General features: G+C 45.0%; 1 long non-coding RNA gene across 1 annotated transcript in view; it reads right to left on the reverse strand.

The window, feature by feature from the left end:
* The window catches only part of LOC125965624 (uncharacterized), a 189,486-nt gene extending 184,219 nt beyond the window's left edge, over nt 1–5,267 (reverse strand). The window contains exon 1 of the long non-coding RNA XR_007479725.1: nt 5,203–5,267. This is a non-coding gene — a long non-coding RNA (uncharacterized LOC125965624). The remainder of the gene's footprint in view (nt 1–5,202) is intronic.
* Between the last annotated feature and the right edge of the window lie 14,587 nt (nt 5,268–19,854).

Raw genomic sequence — 19,854 nt, forward strand, 5'->3', positions numbered from 1 at the left:
GGGCTTTGCACTTGCTGTTCTCTCCGCCTGGAATACTCATCACCAGATCTCTGCTTGACTCACTCCTCATTGCCTTCAGATTTCTGCTTAAATATTCCTCCCCTGACCATCCTGTATGAAATATCACACACACATACACATGCACACACACACACACACCAGTCGACCTTCCGTTACTCTGCTTTATTTTTCTTCACAGCATTTAATCAGCAGTGGACATATGTATTTAGTTGTCTCTCTGTTTTTATCCATTTCTCCCACCACATTATAAACTCCAGGAAAGCAAGGCATGGACTTTATCTCTTTTTTTTTTTTTTTTTTTTTTGCAGTACGCTGGCCGCTCACTGTTGTGGCCTCTCCCGTTGCGGAGCACAGGCTCCAGACGCGCAGGCTCAGCAGCCATGGCTCACGGGCCCAGCCGCTCCGCGGCACGTGGGATCCTCCCAGACCGGGGCACGAACCCGTGTCCCCTGCATCGGCAGGCGGACTCTCAACCACTGCGCCACCAGGGAAGCCCGGACTTTATCTCTTTTGTCCATTGCTCTGCCCTCTCAGCTTCTGGCACAGTGCCTGGCACATGGTGGATTCCACTAACTAGTTATAACATGAGTGAGTTCAGGCTGCAGCTCTCTAGGTAAGGCACACTGGAGGTCTGGGCCAAGAAGGAAGCTGTAGACATGGCTTTGAAACAACCATGCTTTTAATAAGCAAAAAAACCACAAATAAACAGACAACAAAAATGAATCTCATGCCCCACCCCTCCTTGCCCCACAATTTCTGATTTACCATCTCTCAGATGAGAACCTGGTACCCAGGACCCATTGTCCCATCTTCTGAGAAAGCCCTCTTGCTTTTCCTCTGGAGACTATCCCCTTCCTCAGTATAATTCCTGGAGGTAGAAGGATCCACCCCTCATGCCAGAGGTGGCCTCTGACTCAGACCATGTCAATCAGAGTTGTAGCAATTAGTTTCTGGATGGGCATATGACAGAGTCCAGGCCAATCAGAGTAAGCCCCAGGTGGAATTGTGGGGCAATTCACAATTCCACATCTGGTGGAATTGTGAATCAAGTTTTCTCCTTGCTTTGTGGTTGCTAGAATGTTCTAGGGGGCCTGCCTGGAGCTGCTGGTAGCCATCCTGCCACTCGGAGAAGGCAGGTTGCCTGAGAATGGAACCACCACAGGGAGAGGCAGAGCCAAGAGATAGGGGCAAATGCACAATGACATCATTAGATTCAGCTCCTGGAGGCAGCCATACCTGAAGTCTTCCTTCGCCTGGACTTTTTAGTTACATGAGAGCATAATTTTTTCTTTTTTTCTTAAGTCAGTTTGAGGTGGGTTTCTATCACTTGTATCCATAAATCATGACTAAAACAATGCTTGAAGTACTTCAGAATTTCTGACACTGTCATACTGTCTCCAGCCAGGCTACACTCCCTGCGCAAACTTATTCCTCCCTCCATGCCTTTGCTCAAGCCATGCCTCCCTGCTACAGAGCCCTTCTTTACTATCCAAACCTTGACTGTCTTTCAGGCCTGGCTCCAGTCTCCTTTTCCACTGATCACACCCACTACTAATTCTCCCGCTCTGGCCTCCCCTTGTTGCTGGACACTGGGTCAGGCACAGTCCCCGGCTCCTCCCTCCTCCTTCTCCTTTCAGCTTCTGGCCCCCCCACCCCCGCCGCTAACCCCCCAGCAGAGGAAAACTGAGCCTGGAAGACTCAGGTCAACTTTGCAGCTCTGCTTCCCCCTGGTGGTAAGAATCAGAATTGCACTTTAACCTTGCAGCATTTCTTGCAGTCAGGCAGGCTCCCAGGAAGGGCAAAAGCCCAAGTAGCCTGGGGCTGCCACACGGGATGTCCTATATTTTTATTTGCTAAATCTGATAACCTAACACCTCATCCCCACCCCACCTCAGGATCCTCTTCATAGAAGCGTAGATTCTTCAGACAGGCCTTTGGAGTTACATAGGCTGAGCCCCCGAGGCTGACAGGAGACCTCTGAAAGGGGTAGCCTCCACTTCACCCAGTCCACCACAGCCATGAGGGAAGGACTCATTTCTCAAGAGGCCCACGTCTTGCTTTTAGATGAAACGTCCCTATTTCTACAGGTAGACAACTAATTCAAAGTTCATAACTTACTATGCGGGTCAAGCAAAGCATGTCTGGGGGCAGATTTGTCAGGAAAACAACAGCCAGGTTTTGACCTCTGGAGCTAACTCTCACATTTTACAGACAAAGCTATTGAGTCCCAGAGAGGGGAATGGTGCTGCTCGGTCACAAGGCCAATAAGTGTCATCTTAGGGCCCAGCCCAGCGCTCGCCCTCTGTATAACCAAGCAGGACCCTATGGGATCTTCTTAGAGCACATCCTCCCACCCCATGTCCTCTGACTGCCTCTTGTCTGTGGAAAAACTTTTGCTTCCTAGGCCTTCTCCGAGTTCCAAAGAGTAAATTTAATGAGAGAAGTGAGAGAATGAAGAAAGAAAGGAAAACAGTCAAGCAAGAAAAAAATAATAATAGTTTAGCCATAAAACAAAGTTGAGGACCTTTAGCTCCTCCTCAAGGGCTATAGGTAACATGCTGAGCCATATCCTTTGAGCTGTTTTGCAGATACTGAAAACCCCATCAGGTGGAAGAAGTTAACTGTCTGCTGCCCACAAGCACCCCAGACCAGGTGGAACCAGAAGGTTGATGATGTTGACTTCCAATTACCTCATCATTAACCAATCAGAAGAATGTCAATGAGCTAATCACACACACTCCTCCCTCACCCTGGCTTTAAAAACCTTTCCCTGAAAGACTTCAGGGAGTTTGGGCCTTTTGAGCATTTGCCGCCTGGCCTCTTTGCTTGTCACCCTGCTATAAATGCTGAGCTTTCCTTCGCCACAACCCAGTGTCAGTAGATTGGCTTTACTGCGTGACGGCGAGCAGACCCAAGTTTGGTTCTGTAACATCTGCTTGGCTCTCTTGAGCTTCTTCAGCTTCCATTTTCTCCAGAGCAGATCCTGCTGCAGCTGCACCACCCGCTCCTCCTGGGGAAGCGCAGGCCCTGGAAATGGGCTCCAGGACCTTGGGACAGAGAAGCCTTGAAGTCTCCAGGCCCTGAAGCCCTGCGGTGTGGCCTAGAAGCGGGCAGGGTACGAACTCCCTGCCCTGTGGAGGGAGGAGCCCCTGGAGAAGGTTCCAGTGTGGAGCCTCTGAAGCACAGGGACAGGTCTAAGAGCAGGACGGGGACCAAGGCTGGACAGGTGAGCAGAATCTCCAGCCACAACAAGCCTTGATTGTGCAGACAATGTAAAGTCGAAAAGGCTGACTATGCCACTTGTTGGTGAGAATGGGAAGCACCTGGAACCCTCCTGGGCTACTAGAGGGAGGGAAAATGCAAAGTCCAGCCGCTCTTCCTCTGCCATTTGACATGGAAGGTAAGCCTGCACTTGACCAGGCATTCTGCTCCAGGTAGATGTCCCCAGACACGAGGACTCAGGGCCACCGGGGGCTTGGACAGCAAGGTTTGTGACGGACTCTTCATAATTACCAAACCTGGAAACAGCCCACCATCTATCTACAAGTGACCGTCCATCCAATCAGAGTAGCAAACCGCTGATTCATACAACAGCTGAATCTCAGAACCATTACACTGAGCAGAGGAGCCAGACATAAAGGACTACCTATCGCATGACCCCATTTGTGTGGAATTCCAGAAGTGGCCTAACTCATTTACAGCGATAAAGGTCAGAACAGTGCAACGGCCCTGGGAGAGAGTGCGCCTTGCTAGATAGGGGAGCGGTGAGGAGGCCAGTGTGGGGAGGGGGTCAGGAGGTGACCTTAGACCAGGTCACATGGGACCTTCAGGCCACAGTGGGGACTTTGGCTTTTACTCTGAGGAAGGGGGGGACATGGGAGGTTCTGAGTGGAGGCTGGAGGTGACCCAACAGGGTTTCACAGGAGCCTTGTGGCTCCTACTTGGGGAGAGGCTGAAGGGAGGGCAAGGAGGGAAACCAGAGGGGAGTCTCTTTTCCCCTTGTCCCCCACTTTTTAAAATCATAGTAAAATATACATAATATAAAATTGACCATTTTAACCATTTTTTTTCTGGTTTTACTGAGATATAATTGACACTGTGAAAGTTTAAGGTGTACAGTATAATGACATAGGTGTATATAGCAAAATGCTCACCACAACAAGTTTAGTTAACATTTATCACCTCACAGAGTTACAAAAAATTATTTTTCCCTGTACGGAGAACTTTTAGGATTTGCTCTCTTAGCCCCTTTGAAGTACATGATACAGAAGTGTTAACTATATGGTCACCATGCTGTGCATCACATCCTCAGGACTTATTTCTCTTATTACTGGAAGTTTATACCTTTTGACCACCATCACCCATTTCACCCACCCCCCAATCCCTGCCTTTGGCAACTACCCACCGGTTCTTTGTTTCTATGAGTTTGGGGTTTTGTTTTTAGATTTCACATACAATCGAGATCCTATGGTATTTGTCTTTCTCTGAGTTATTTCCCTTAGCACAATGCCCTCAAGGTCCATCCATGCTGTTGCAAATGGCAGGATTTCCTCCTTTTTTTATGGCTGAATAATATTCATGGATACACATATATCACAACTTTTTTTTTGGCCACGCTGCACAGCTTGTGGGATCTTAGTTCCCCAACCAGGGATTGAACCCAGGACCCCGGCAGTGGAAGCACCGAGTCTTAACCACTGGACCGCCAGGGAATTCCCTATATCACAACTTCTTTACATTCATCAATGGACACTTAGGTTGTTTCCATGTCTTGGCTGTTGTGAATAATGCTGCAGTGAACATGGGGGTGCAGATATCTCTTCCAGATAGTGATTTCATTTGCTTTAGATATATACCCAGAAGTGGGATTGCTAGATCATATGGTTGTACTATTTTTAATTTTTTGAGGAACCTCCATACTGTTTTCTACAGTGGCTGCACCAATTTCCATTCTCACCAACAGTGCACCAAGGTTTCCATTTTTGCACATCCTCACCAGCATTTGTTACCTCTTGTCTTTTTTTTGTTGTTGTTTTGGTTTTTTTGTTTTTTTGTGTGTGGTACGTGGGTCTCTCACTGTTGTGGCCTCTCCCGTTGCGGAGCACAGGCTCTGGACGCGCAGGCTCAGCAGCCATGGCTCACGGGCCCAGCCACTCTGCGGCATGTGGGATCTTCCCGGACCGGGGCACGAACCCGTGTCCCCTGCATCGGCAGGCGGACTCTCAACCACTGCGCCACCAGGGAAGCCCCTCTTGTCTTTCTGATAATCCATTTTAACCATTTTTAAATGTATGGTCAATGGCATTACGTACATTCACAGTGTTCTGGAGTCATCACCACGATGTAGTTCCAGAACTTTTCACCATCCCAAACAAAAACTCTGTACTCATTAACCAATAGCTCCCCATACCTCTCTCCACACCCCCAAGTCCCTGGTAACCTCTAATCTGCTTCCTGTCTCTATGAATTTGCCTATCCTAGATATTTCTTATTAGTGGAATCGTACAATCTTTGTCTTTTTGTACCTGGCTTATTTCACTCAGTATAATATTTTCAAGGCCCATCCATGTTGTAGCATGTGTCAGTACTTCATTCCTTTTTAAGGCCGAATAATATTTCATTGTGTGTATATATCACATTTGTTTATCCAGTCATCTGCTGATGGACGTTTGGATTGTTTCTATCCTTGACTATTGCGAATAATGCTGCTATGAATACTGATCTAAGTATCTGTTTCTGATTCCCTGGTTTCAATTCTTTTATGTGTATACCCAGAAGTGAAATTTCTGGATCATATGGTAATTCTATATTTAATTATTTTGGAGGATAGAAGATAAAGTTCAAATATCTTTTGTATTCCACAAAGAAATTCAGGTCTGTGTATATTATGGGTTATAAGAGAAAATTACTGAAGTAAAACACTATTGGATTGCATCTTCCCTTATTATGTACCCCACCTTTCCACTTTTGTAACTGTAAGATTGTTTCTAAGTCTGTGAGTCTGTTTCTGTTTTGTAAATGAGTTCATTTGTATCACTTTTTAGATTCTACCTGTACGTGATATCATATGGTATTTGTCTTTCTCTGTCTGACTTACTTCACTTAGTCTGATAATCTCTATGTCCATCCATGTTGCTGCAAATGGCATTATTTCTTTCTTTTGTATGGCTGAATAACATTCCATTGTGTATATATACCATACCTCCCTCCATTTTTGACATCTCTTCCAGGAAGTTGATATGTGCAAATACCTGTGCCCTTGTTTCCTAACCCAAATGCATAAAGTTCCATACCAGTAGGACAATATCATGAAATATTAGAGTGCCAGACAATTATATACTAGAAATGTTATGAAAATAAGAATTACCGTTCACTGAATACATGGCTATCAAAAACAAATATAAAATAATAAGAACAAGAATTTTTAAAAGTACTCTAATATGTCTCAAATTTTAATAAGATCCTCTGTACACGCATTTATTTGCTACTGAAAAGTGAAATAGCACATCAAAGTTTTTTATTGCAATTCAAATTTTTGAAAGCAGAGAATCTAGTTAATGCACCCTGCCCTAATTATGTTCTAGCCAAACCACCCAATGTTTTCTTTACATTCCCTCCACACAAATTAAGAATTTGCTTCAAATTCTTGGTGTTTGGTTTCATCTTACTTACTGATTTCAGTCTTCTAAAACAGGCAATAGTTGAGATCTATTGTGTTTCTTTGGGTCAAATCAAAAAGTGGAAGTACAGTATTTTGAAGTCATTCAAACGCAAACTACATAGATTCCTTATAAGTTACTGGTATCAAGGTAGAAAGAAGATGCAGGAAAAAAAATATCACAGAACTTATATTGTAGGTTATCAAAATATTGGTATACAGTCTGTTCTAGCATAGAGTAGCTTGCCCAGGCTGCTCCATAATGATCCTAAAATTGCTAGCAAGAAAAAACAGTACAAGAATAAGGATTTTGGCTAAATAGAGTCTGTGTCATCATTATTCTCCATACCAGAATTCTCAGAGATACCTCTATGATAAAGGCACTAATGACAGCCACTTCTGAATCTTTCCATTCTTGATTGTCAGGAAAAAATTGGGTTAATAATTAAAATAATGAAATGGATTGATTTTACCCCAAAGAGATATAACAATCCTCAAATCTAATGTTGGTTATTAGAATAGCCTTTGGGGGCTTCCCTGCTGGCGTGGTGGTTAAGAATCCGCCTGCCAACACAGGGGAGCATGGGTTCGAGCCCTGGTCCGGGAAGATCCCACAGGCCACGGAGCAACTAAGCCTGTCCGCCACAACTACTGAGCCTGCGCTCTAGAGCCAATGAGCCACAACTATTGAGCCCACATGCCACAACTACTGAAGCCCGCGTGCCTAGAGCCCGTGCTCTGCAACAAGAGAAGCCACCGCAATGAGAAGCCGGCACACTGCAACGAAGAGTAGCCCCCCGCTCGCTGCAACTAGAGAAAGCCCCTGCGCAGTAAAGACCCAACACAGCCAAAAATAAATAAATTAAATTAATTAATTAAAAAAAAAGAGTAACCTTTGGAACACAGAACACCAGAAAAAAAAAAAGATCAAAACCAAAACGTTTTGGTGAAAAAGAAGAGGCAGGATTGAAATGTATGGGTACCAAAGAATGCCAAATTGTGGGTCATTTTGTAATGGTTAACAGCTGCCGATTGTCAGTCCATAGAAATGTTCTTAGTATCAGTTCTCTAAATGCCTTAAATGTGACTCATTCAGCTACGGGACATTCTGTGCTCGGGTATTTGTTCCCTTACTACATGGCATTGTCACGAGCATCATGTTTGTGACAGGACATGACAAAGTACAAACATAGGGCTTCCCTGGTGGCGCAGTGGTTAAGAATCCACCTGCCAATGCAGGGGACACGGGTTCAAGCCCTGGTCCGGGAATATCCCACATGCCGCGGAGCAACTAAGCCCATGCGCCACAACTACTGAGCCTGTGCTCTACAGCCCGTGAGCCACACAACTGAGCCCGCGTGCCACAACTACTGAAGCCCTCGCACCTAGAGCCCATGCTCTGCAACAAGATAAGCCACTGCAATGAGAAGCCCCTGCTCGCTGCAACTAGAGAAAGCCCGTGAGCAGCGACAAAGACCCAATTCAGCCAAAAATAAATAAATAAATAATAAATAAATTTTAAAAAAAAGTACAAACATAACACCGGGAGTGAACCTTAACGTTAACTATAGGCTTTAGGTGATGATGTGCCGATGTAGGTTCATCAGCTGTAACCATGTACCACTCTGGTGGGGGATGTTGATAGTGGGGAAGCTGTGAATGTGTTGGGCCAGGGGGTACATGGCTATTTCACTTTTCTCCTCAATTTTGCTGTGAACCTAAAACTTCTCTTTAAGAAAAATAGACTATTTTTTTTTAAATTGCAAACATGAACTGATTTCTCCAGAGTTCCTGGAGATTCAGGAAGTCCAAGACAATTCCCCTTTCCTCGTCTCCAAAAAAGCAAACCAGATACCCACCCACATAAAATTTCTACTTACATCCACTTCCTTCTCCTGCAGTTCTCTGAAGTGGAGGAAGTTGGTTGAGGTAGTGGTATTTAATGATTGGATTTGTATCATCCTTTCCACACTTTCTCTCCAAGCACTTATCATTGTCCTTACCCCACTCTTCCTCCTGTAGACTGTGTCTCCACCAAACCCTCGTAAGTTCTTTTTTCTGTCTTGTCCGCCCTGCTGGGGTGGACATTGCAGTAGAAAAGAAGGTAATTTGGTACTAGGGTTGAGAGTAAAGTTACTAAGCTTCTTTATTAATACTCCTGAGATACGTTGTGAGGAATCTTCTTCACTGGGCATCTGAGAAGACGCCAGGATCCAGGTTGGGTTCAGCTTCTGTGATGAGTGTATGGGAAGGCTAGTCACAGCTTGACTCCTCCTGGATCTTTGGGTTCCCCAGAAGGTGACGCTCAAGACCTTCAAATTGCTACGAAGTAGCCTGGAAAGAACTATAGAGCCCAGAAAGAGCGAGAAAAATCCAAACTCCAAGCAACTGTGGTGAGAGGAAGAACTAACCTTTTATATTTAATTTTTTGAGGAACTGCCGGACTGTTTTCCACAGTGCCTGCACCATTTTGCATTCCCACCAGCAGTGCATGAGGGTTCCAATTTCCCTACATCCTCGCCAACGCTTGTGTTTTTGGTTTTTATAATGGCCATCCCAGTTGGTGAGAAGTGGTATCTCACTGTGGTTTTGATTTGCATCTCCCTAACGACTTACGTTGTTGGGCATCTTTTTACGTGCTTGGTGGTCATTTGTGTATCTTCTTTGGAGAAACGTCTATGGAGGAGTCATTTCCAGTAGAGAGATGCTGTCAGCTCAGACCAGAGTAAGATCAGGGAAGGTAGATATTTTTTGAAGATGGAGCTGACAGGGTTTGCTGATGGACTACACGTGGGCATGGGAGAAAGGGAGGAGTCAAAGACTCTCCCAGGATCTCTCCAGTGGTTTGGCCAGAGCAATTAGTGAGATGGGGAAGGCTTCGGGGATGCCGACTTGAAGGGAGGGGGAGGAGTTTTGTTGGATTCTGAGGTCCCTGGAACCTGAGAATTGGTCTTAAGAGGAATTTAATGTTTCAAGAAAGTGGACAGAGGGAGAAGAGAAGTTTCCTATATTTTACCGTCAAGTTGCTTTTCAGAATTCTCCATGGTCATTGCTTCACTTTATCAGTTTCTCATCAGTTTCAGTCCCCCCCACCCTCACAATTCCATTCCTAGTTTGAAGACTGCAGGGTAGGGACTGTTCCAGAGACTGCAGATCCATCTGTAACCAGTAGGTGGCACTGCAGTGCCAGAAATAGCCAGACAGTGGCCTGTGGACCCAGGACCAAGAACTGGAGTTTTCAAATAATTGAAATGTGTAAAAGTACAATTCTAGAATCTTAGGATCAGCCAATTCGAAAATTAAGGAAATGCCACACCTGAGCTCTGCGAATGGGAGGTTCCAGTGGGTAACTGGTTTCAAGAGGTGTTTACCTCCATGGCATATACATGAGTTAATTCCTTGCCAGTCAGTGAGGTTATTCATTGAGCTCCTACTATGTGCCACAAGCTGTGTTAAGTGCTGTGGATTCAGCTGTGACCAGGACAGATTTAGTACCTGCCTCAGAGGAGTTTGGAGGTGGAAACATCAACAGACAAATAAAAGACTAAGATAATTGTAGATTGTGTGATCTAGGAAACAAACAGGATTATGTGATGGAGAAAATGGAGGGAGGGAACTAGGTGAGGAGGTGAAGTTCTGGGGGGAGGCCTGGCAGATGAGAACAGGCTGCGCCCCTCCAGAAGGACCCCAGCAACCTTTTCCAGATCGAGAAGGGACTCTTGGTTGTCAAGGTCACACAGCTAACTACTACCAGGATCACAGGTCTGTCTGAATCTGAATGGGGCTTCCTAATGGGTATTTGGGAAGATTGGATAAGGTAATATACACAAAGCCCTCCGTACAGTGTCTGGCTCTAAAAAATGGAGCTACCCTATTATTCCTCAAATAGAAGCAGGCTTTTAAAAGCAACCTTCAGGGCTTCCCTGGTGGCGCAGTGGTTAAGAATCCGCCTGCCAATGCAGGGGACATGGGTTTGAAGCCCTGGTTGGGGAAGATTCCACATGCTGCGGAGCAACTAAGCCCGTGTGCCACAACTACTGAGCCTGTGCTCTAGAGCCTGCGAGCCATAACTACTGAGGCTGTGTGCCACAACTACTGAAGCCAGCGTGCCTAGAGCCCATGGTCCACAGCAAGAGAAGCCACCGCGATGAGAAGCCTGTGCACCACAACGGAGAGTAGCCCCCGCTCGCTGCAACTAGAGAAAGCCCTCGCACAGCAACAAAGACCCAATGCAGCCAAAAATAAAATTAAATAAATAAATAAATTTAAAAGCAACCTCCAGATCACATCTGCCTTTCCTGCCTCAGAGCCTTTGCAATGAGGCTGATGGGAAAAGTATAACAGTGCCAATAAGACGTGCTTTACCTACATTACCCAGATAACAAACCTGGAGGCAAAAGTGACCTGTAAACTCCAGACTTCTTCAACTCGGAGGGGGCAGACGAGGCCACAGCCAGGAGACCAGTGCCTGGGAGACCTGCTGCCCCTCAGGAGTGTGAGTGAGGAGGGAGCAGGAGGCCAGGGGCCTTAGGGTCCAATACAGGGGCTGGCACTGGGCAGGTGAACTTCTTCCCAGTGTGACCTAAGACACTGCCTGAGGACAGCTGCCCTGCACATCCCAGGGGAGAAGCTTGGCTTTATCCCCAAGCTGTGGTTGACCACTTGCTTGCTTCTCCAGACCTGCAGGTACCCTTTGCACATACACTCATCTCACTCACACACACACACACACACACACACTCATACATGCACACACTTGTTCACCCAAACATTTACATCCACATGTTCACACCCCCATACGATTCACCTGCTCAGACTCATGTGCTCAAACACATATACTTACACATGTGCTCATACCTTACACACTCAGACTTTATATCCACGTGTCCATTCACTCACCCACATATTTACATACCCTCAAACATATACACTCACACTTATACACTCATACCTTTAAATGCACACTCAAGAATATAGTCACACAATTTTACACTCAAACATACTTAAATCTGCTCCCACACATACACACTCAAGCATTTACACACATTTCCACTCACATATACTCATACTCATTCACACACACACACACAATCATTCACACATGCTGATATATCTACACATTGATTCACACATTTAATTAACACACACTCATACACTTACGCATATACTCAAATGTTCTATACCTCACACACATTCGTATTCACAACACTTACACTCACACTTTCACACACCTACGCTGCATTCCCTAATATACATATATTCCACACAGCCATCCCTGCACACACTCATATGCACATTCACACACACTTGCCGACATGTTTACTTACATGCAGAGTCATACAGTTATACACACTCGAGCACTCACACATGTTCATACTCCAACTCACATATTTATACACACACACTCACATACACTCACACATTCACATAATTACATATACACAAAAATTTACAAGGTCACATACTCACTCATATAAGGGAGATGTGCCCAATTGTCTAAACAGTCAGTAGCATCCAAAAGACATCTCCTTTGTGGTCCTTTCTGTGCCACCTGTGTCATGGAGTTAGTGTGTTGATCAAATGATGAGAAACTGCCCAAGAACAGGTTCTGGACTCTGCCAGACTCTGTACCCACTGCATCTCCCCTGGAAAGTGTTCCCCTCAGGGGTCAGCCCCCTCACTGCCCACCTCGGGGGACCTGAGAAAAGTCCTGGGTTGAAAAGTGATGGAGCAGGGCCCAGGCCCACTGGGAATAGCCACAGTTGTCATGGATCCCAGCCAACAGCCAGGCGTGTGGTCTGATAGGTGGGAAGGGACATAGGGAGTCTTGGGACCACATGCTATGAAATCATTTACTGCTCCCCCCCACCCCAAGTGTTACAACTTTGTACAAGTAAATAAACATTAGAGGGTTTATTTTAGGGGCCAGAGACCACAAATCTGATGGCGCACAGACCGTCTCAACCTGCAGGCTCTTTAACTTGGGATGCACATTTAACATTTTTTAATTTAAAAGTCTTTGTGGGAGGGGAGAGCCCTTCCAGAATAGCGGAGTAAGGACCTCTGAAAATCCAGTCCTCCATAAGAACAATGAGAATGCTGGCAAAAATAGTCAAAATTAACTTTTTCAGTACTCTGGAAATTAACCAAAGGCTTACAACAATCCCAGGAACATTTACTTTCAGAAGAACAAACTGAATCTCAGTAAGAACAGTGAGCTTTGTGGCTATTATCCTATTCCATTCTCCTCTCCTAGCTCTGCAGTAGCCTTGAAAACCAATAGCTTTACGATCATAATAGCTAGGAAAACCAGCAACTTAGCAGCATCTGGAGGGGGAAGAAGGCTTTGGTGCTCCCTAAAATGCCCTATCTCCAGAGCATTGTCATTATATGACCTGCTGGAAGTTAATTGGTAATCCCCACTCCCAGAGTTTGTCTTTATTTGACCTGACTTATCTCTGTCAGTGTGAACAGCCTTTTCCCTGGGGGACTTCTTTCATAAAAGAAAAAAAAGATCAGCAGCAATAATTTAACATTGAAGCTGCCTGAGGCACTGATAACAGATGGAACAAACAAGAAAGCTGAACAAAAAAATTTAAAAGAAAAGCTGGGGAATGGGATATCCATAGAGGGCTTTGAAAAGCTCCAATAGATTTTTGGGGATCTAGATGGCCACGCACATGGGCTGGGCTGGGCACCTGCCCAGGAAATACCTGAGATGGCCCTAATCCCTCACCTCTGGCTGACCTTGAGGCTCTGCTGAAGCAGAAAGTGAAGGTTGCAAAACTGTCTGATGGAACATTAAAAGCATGTCTCAACACACACACAGCCTCTCATCCAAGTCTGGGAGACTTATTGGCTCAAAGAACTTAAAGAAATCTCTGTTCAATCATTAGCTGACCACTAAGCTAACCAGGAAGAGATTTTAGTGGCCACACATGGCGAAGAATACAGATTTTACAGAATTTGTTCAGGAAAGTCACCAAACAAACAAACAGCAGCAGCAACAGCAACAATGAATAGCAACAACAACAAACCCTGGGGAGGGGGCAAAATCTGATTTCTAGAACTGCCACATTTATTTAAAATGTAAACATTGCAGCAAAATTACAACACACACAAAGAAACAGGAAAGTATGACCCATACACAGGGAAAAAAGAAGCCAGTTGAAACTGTCTTTGAGGAACGCTGGACTGTGGACTTACTAGACAAAGACTATTATTTTTTTGTTAATTTTTATTGGAGTATAGCTGTTTTACAATGTTGTGCTCGTTTCAGGTGTACACCAAAGTGAATCAGTTATACGTATACATAGATCCATTCTTTTTTTTAGATTCTTTTCTCATATAGGCCATTCCAGAATATTGAGTAGATTTCCCTGTCCTATACAGCAGGTCCTTATTAGTTATCTATTTTATATATGGTAGTGTGCACAAAGACTTTAAATCAGCTATTTTAAATATATTCAAAGAACTAAAGGAAACCATGTCAAAAGAAGTGAAGGAAAGCATGAGAATAATGTTTCACCAAACAGAGAATATAAATAAAGAGTTAGAAATGATAAAATAAGACAGGTAAAAAGAACTAAGTAGAGATTCTGAAATTGAGACGTATAATTACTGAAATGGAAAATCACTAGAGGGGCTCAACAGTAGATTTGAGCTTGGCAGAAGAAAGAATCAGTTAATGTGAAGATAGATCAACTGCAATTATCTAGAATGAGGAACAGAAAGAAAAAAGAATGAGGAAAAAGCAGCAGAGCCTTAGAGACCATCAAGGACACATCCCATCAAGGACACCAAAATACATTTAATGGGAATCCCAGAAGTAGAAGAAAGGGGAGTGAGAAAGGGGAAGAAAGAATATTTGAAAACATAATGTCAAATGCCCAAATTAGATGAAAAAACAGTAACCTACACGACACAGAAACTCAACAGACTCAAAGAGATAAACCAAAGTAGGATAAACTCAGAGAGATCCACACGTAGATACATCATAATCAAAATGGTGAAAGACAAAGAGAAAATCTTGAAAGCAGCAAGAGAGAAGAGTGACTCATTGCATACAAGTGGTCCTTAATAAGCTTAACAGATAATTTTTCATTCAGAAACTATAGAGAACAGAAGGCAATGGGATGACATGCTCAAAGTGCTGAAAGAAAAAGACTGTCAACAAAGAATTCTATACCTAGCAAAGCTGAAACCACTGGGTGGCCTTGCACAGGGCTCTGAGGAGCTCTGGTTCTTTACGTCTCAGCTCAGAAAGAATTCAGTAAGAGGCAAAATGACAGATAAGAAGTGATTTATTAGAATAGGATGCTTGTGAGGCTTACAAGCAGGCAGGCAAACAAGCTCAGCACTGCCCTGAGTACTTAGTGGGTTACATTTTTAAAATCAAAGGAAAAGAGGGCAGTGGGAGAAGACCACCTTCTTCCTTGTTCTTCAAGTCTTCCATCATTAACTCTTCCTACGTGTCAGGCAGGGGAGTTTTTGACCCTATATGGCTCATCTGGGACGGTCATGGTGCTATGGAAAAATTAGTTCAGGTCTCAGTGTAATGAGGGTCTTTCACGTTTCCCTAAATTATTGTTTTTTGTGTGTGCAGAAAGAATTTCCTAAGGGTCATTAACTTGTTGATATCACTGGGCAGGATGTAGACCTTATTTTTCCACTATTGTTTTATTATCTTGAGGCATGACTCGTGCCTTCATTGCATGGCTTTGTTGCTAAGCAAGTGAGCTTGGTTTTATTATTACGCAAGCCTGTCTGGCTCTGATGCTAAGCAACTTGCTCTGCTTCATGAGTCAAGCAAGCCCACATTGTTTCAGGATTTTCCTATTGCTGGTTTTTTTTTTTTTTTTTTTATCTATTGGCTGCATGACATGCGTGATCTTAGTTCCGTGACAAGGGATCGAACCCACACCCCCTGCACTGGCAGTACAGAGTCTTAAACACTAGGCCACCAGGGAAGTCCCCTCCCATTGCTTTCTTGAGTGATCATTAACTTACTGTGGTCTCTCAAAGCCCCCTAAAGTTCCCTCTCTATCTACAATCCCCCAGTGGGATTTCTGGACTATTTGATTACCCTCCTCTATCCCTATCAAAACTATCCTTCAAAAATGAATCGGATAGGGCTTTCTTGGTGGCACAGTGGTTATGAATCCGCCTGCCAATGCAGGGGACATGGGTTCGAACCCTGGCCCGGGAAGATCCCACATGCTGTGGAGCAACTAAGCCCATGTGTCACAACTACTGAGCCTGAGCTCTAGAGCCTGCAAGCCACAACTACTGAGCTCACGTGCCACAACTACTGAAGCCTGTGTGCCTAGAGCCCGTGCTCCACAACAAGAGAAGCCATGACAATGAGAAGCCCACGTACCGCAACGAAGAGTACCCCCACTCATCACAACTAGAGAAAGCCTGCGTGCAGCAATGAAGACCCAATGCAGCCAAAAATAAATAAATTAATTAAGTAATTTTTTAAAAAAATGAAGTAGATACTTGTATGCCAATGTTCATTGCAGCATTATTCACAATAGCCAAAAGATGGAAACAACCCAAATGTCCATCAATAAGCAAAATGTGATATATATATACCATGGGATATTACTTAGCCATAAAAAGGTCTGGAGTACTGACACGTGTCACTACACAGATGAACCTTGAACTCATACTAACTGAATGAGCCAGGTACAAAAGGACAAATATTATAGGGTTCCAATTATATGAGGTACCCAGAGTGGTCATATTCACAGAGTGGAAAGTAGATTACAGGTTCCCAGATGCAGGGAGGAGGGACTAATAGAAAGTTATTGCCTAATGCTTACGTAAAGCAGTCCTTGAGGCTGAAATCAAAGGGCACCCGAGAGTAACTCAAATCCACCTGAAGAAATAAAGAGCACCAGTAAAGGCAACTACATAGGTAAATATAGAAGATGGCATAAATGTAGTTTTTGGTTTGTAAGCTCTTTTTTTCTTTTGTCTAATTTAAGAAACAGTTGCATAAAACAATAATTATAAGACTGTGTTGATGAGTTTATAATACATGAAGCTATAATTTGTGTGACCATAGGAGAACAAAGAAGGGGAGGGAACAGAAATATATAGGCGTTCTGGGCACACAGCTCGGCAATCTCAGCCCATCCCAAAGCTCGGTTCCGGCCCTGGCTCCCTAGTCAATCATCTGACCTTTATTCATCTCCTCTGGGGGATCTAGTGGTGGCCAAGGCAGACCCAGTCATCCCTGCCTTTGCAGGCTCCACAGGAGGGATGAGAAGCAATGGTTCGGCATCTGTTCACAGGGGAGGGGCTGAATTCTGCTTGTGAGTTTTAGAAGAATTTTGTCAGGCTTTGGCGTTAGGGAGAGAGTTCTAGGTATCAGGCCATCTTTCACATTTTCTGCACTGCACTTTCCCCCTTGCTTCTGTTTCCCCTCCCCTACTTTTGCTCTTCAAATTCTTTCTTCATCATGCAAAGTATTTTCTCTCACCTTCTTGACCTGGGAGCTAGGGGTGGGGGCTGGTAGGGCAGGGAAGTTGTAAAAGGGTAGGGTGGGAAGGGAAGGCACCAGAATCAGAGTGTGCAGAGCCCTCAACTTCTACCCCCAAGCCAACTCTCCTTCCTGCCCCTGTACAGAAACACATGGAGGTCTCCCTGCAAAAATTCAGTAGTATAAACTGTTCTCTATCTCTTTGCACATGTAATTGTGTGTGTAACAGGATGTTAAATTGCAACTTCCTACTCAGTCACCAAGATAAAATAGATAAGACATTCCAGACCAAGACGTAAATGTTCAGAGGAAATTAGCAAAAACCCATTATAAGACCTGCAAAGGTCTTCCCAGCTTTGAGGATCTAATGATGTAGTTATTGGAGGTTAAATAAATTTGTGAGGAGAACTTCTTTGGAGAGAATAGGACTTTGACTTTGCTCTTCCTCAGCCCTGCCCCACCCACAGGGAGAGCACTCTAAAGGGCTGGAGAAAAAGAGCTTCAGAGAAGAGGCTGAGAGGGAAGCCTTGCCTTCCAGGTTGTCAGAAGAATGAGCAAATGTGAGGATTTCCCCTACATGAGATGTGGGCCCCTCAGGAGAGCTGACCTGATCATGCCCCAGAGGACATCTAAGGAATGATGTCATGTTAACAGAGATTCCATGTTGTTTATGTCCAGGTTGTGGGGAGGGAAGAATAAAAACAGGAGCTGAGAGTCACCAGCAGGAGGTAAATGTGTTGCCCAAATCAAAAAGGTAAAATGAAATGTTCTCAAGGGTCTCTAGAATCTACGAAAGCACCCCCTGAGAGGGATCAGCTTTACACACAGGTCAGGACAAAACCATCCTGTGTAGCAGCATCAGGCAGGTAAGGACTTTTCCGCTCCCCAACATCTCCTCCCTTCCTTCCTCCTTGCCTCTCCACCCCTGTCCCATGGCAGGGGTTAGAAACCACCTGAGCAAGATAGAGGAGGCTTTAAGGTGGGAAAAGAGAAAGAAGGATCCATCCACATGCTAGTAGGGGGAGGGGCCATCTGTAACTTTTCAAAAAGTTGGAAGCTTTGGCTATTCCCCATACCGGACATTCTAACTTCTGCACTAAGGCTGTGTTTACAAACCTAAAATGAATAGAGTTTTGTTTGTTTGCTTGCTTAATCTGGTGTATTTGTCAGGGCTCTCCAGGGAAGCAAAATCCCTCTCTCTCTCTCTCTCTGCCTATCTATCAATTAATCTATCTATCTATCTATCTACGGGGAGAGAGACAGAGAGAGAGAGAGAGAGAGAGAGAGAAATTTATTATAAGGAATTAGAGTCCAAGGCTGTCTGCTGGAGAATTCTCTCTCTCTCTCTCTCTCTCTCTCTTTTTGGGGGGGATTCTCTTTTGCTCAGGGAAGGCTTGTCTTTTTGTTCTATTTAGGTCTTCAACTGATTGGGTGAGGCCCACTCACATTCTGGAGAGCAATCTGTTTCCTCAGGGTCCACTGATTTTAATGCTAATCTCATCCAAATGTTAATCTCATCTGGGTGTCTCACAGAAGCACCCAGAATAGCGTTTGACCAAATATCTGAGCTCAGTGGCTCAGCCAAATTGACATATAAAATGAACCATCACACCTGGGAATGATCAGAAAACCTCCGGGAGTGTCCACATTTTCACTCAGGGACAGGGGTAGAGCTTCCTCCACTGAATGCCTTTTACAAAGGTAATGGGAAGCAAAATAAACATTTGTGATTCTACCTCATGAGTAGATTGCTGAGTCGTTACAGCTGTTACCTGTATTTTGTCAGGGAGTGGAGGGGAAAAGCTGTTCTTAATAGGGGCCCATTTCTTTGGTGGCACTAGAGTTACCCTTTGGGCAAAGATCGCTCTTTTAGTTGGAAAAGCACTTCCAAGGGCCCTTCTATTATCTAAGATAAAGTGAGATCCCTCTTCTAGAAGGAAGTAACCTTGGCCCCAGAGTTCTGCCAGAGCAAGGAGGCGGCAACTTTGAAGAGACTGTTGGGTTTTTTTCTTGGTTTACTGCTCTGGCTGGGGCCTGGCCTAGGAAGTGAGGATTCCTAGACTCTGGGAAGAGAACAAGGGATTCTGATGGCGTGGCCGCTCACTAAAATCCGAGGCAAAGGGCTGAGGAGAGAAGCAGCCAGCAGGGGTACCCAGGGCAGGGCTCTCCAGGGCAGGAGCTGGCCAGGGCAGATATCTACTGACTGGGTTTCAGCTTTCCTTTCACTCCCTTGGGCTTTCAGCAAGATTGTGTAAGGACTCCAGGCTGGACTCGGGCTCCTCAGAGGAATTTGGAGAGGAGCAGTGTGGGAAGGTCCCAGAACAACCTGCCCGGCAGCCCAGAGCAGCAGGTCAGAGGCAGCTGATGGACGGGGTGAACAAGCAATTCATCTGTTCACGATGACTCTGGGACCACAGGCTCCCACTGCGAGTGAGTGACCCTAGGGGTCATGGTGGGGGGCTGGAGGGTTCTCGGGGCTACTTCAGAGGTGGGGCGCCTGGTGTCCTGCAGCCTGGAGCGAATCAGACTTTGGAGAAGTGTTGTAGCGTGGATGTTCACAGGGTTCTCTGCAGCCAAGCTGCCTGACTCCGCAGGTTAGTCCATCTCCCTCTGATTTCAATTTGCTTGTCTGTCAAAGTGAGGCTGTGTGAGGATTAAATGAGTGGGTAGTGGGAAGCGCAGAGTG

Source organism: Orcinus orca, chromosome 10 (assembly GCF_937001465.1).
Source record: "Orcinus orca chromosome 10, mOrcOrc1.1, whole genome shotgun sequence".
Lineage (NCBI taxonomy): Eukaryota > Metazoa > Chordata > Mammalia > Artiodactyla > Delphinidae > Orcinus > Orcinus orca.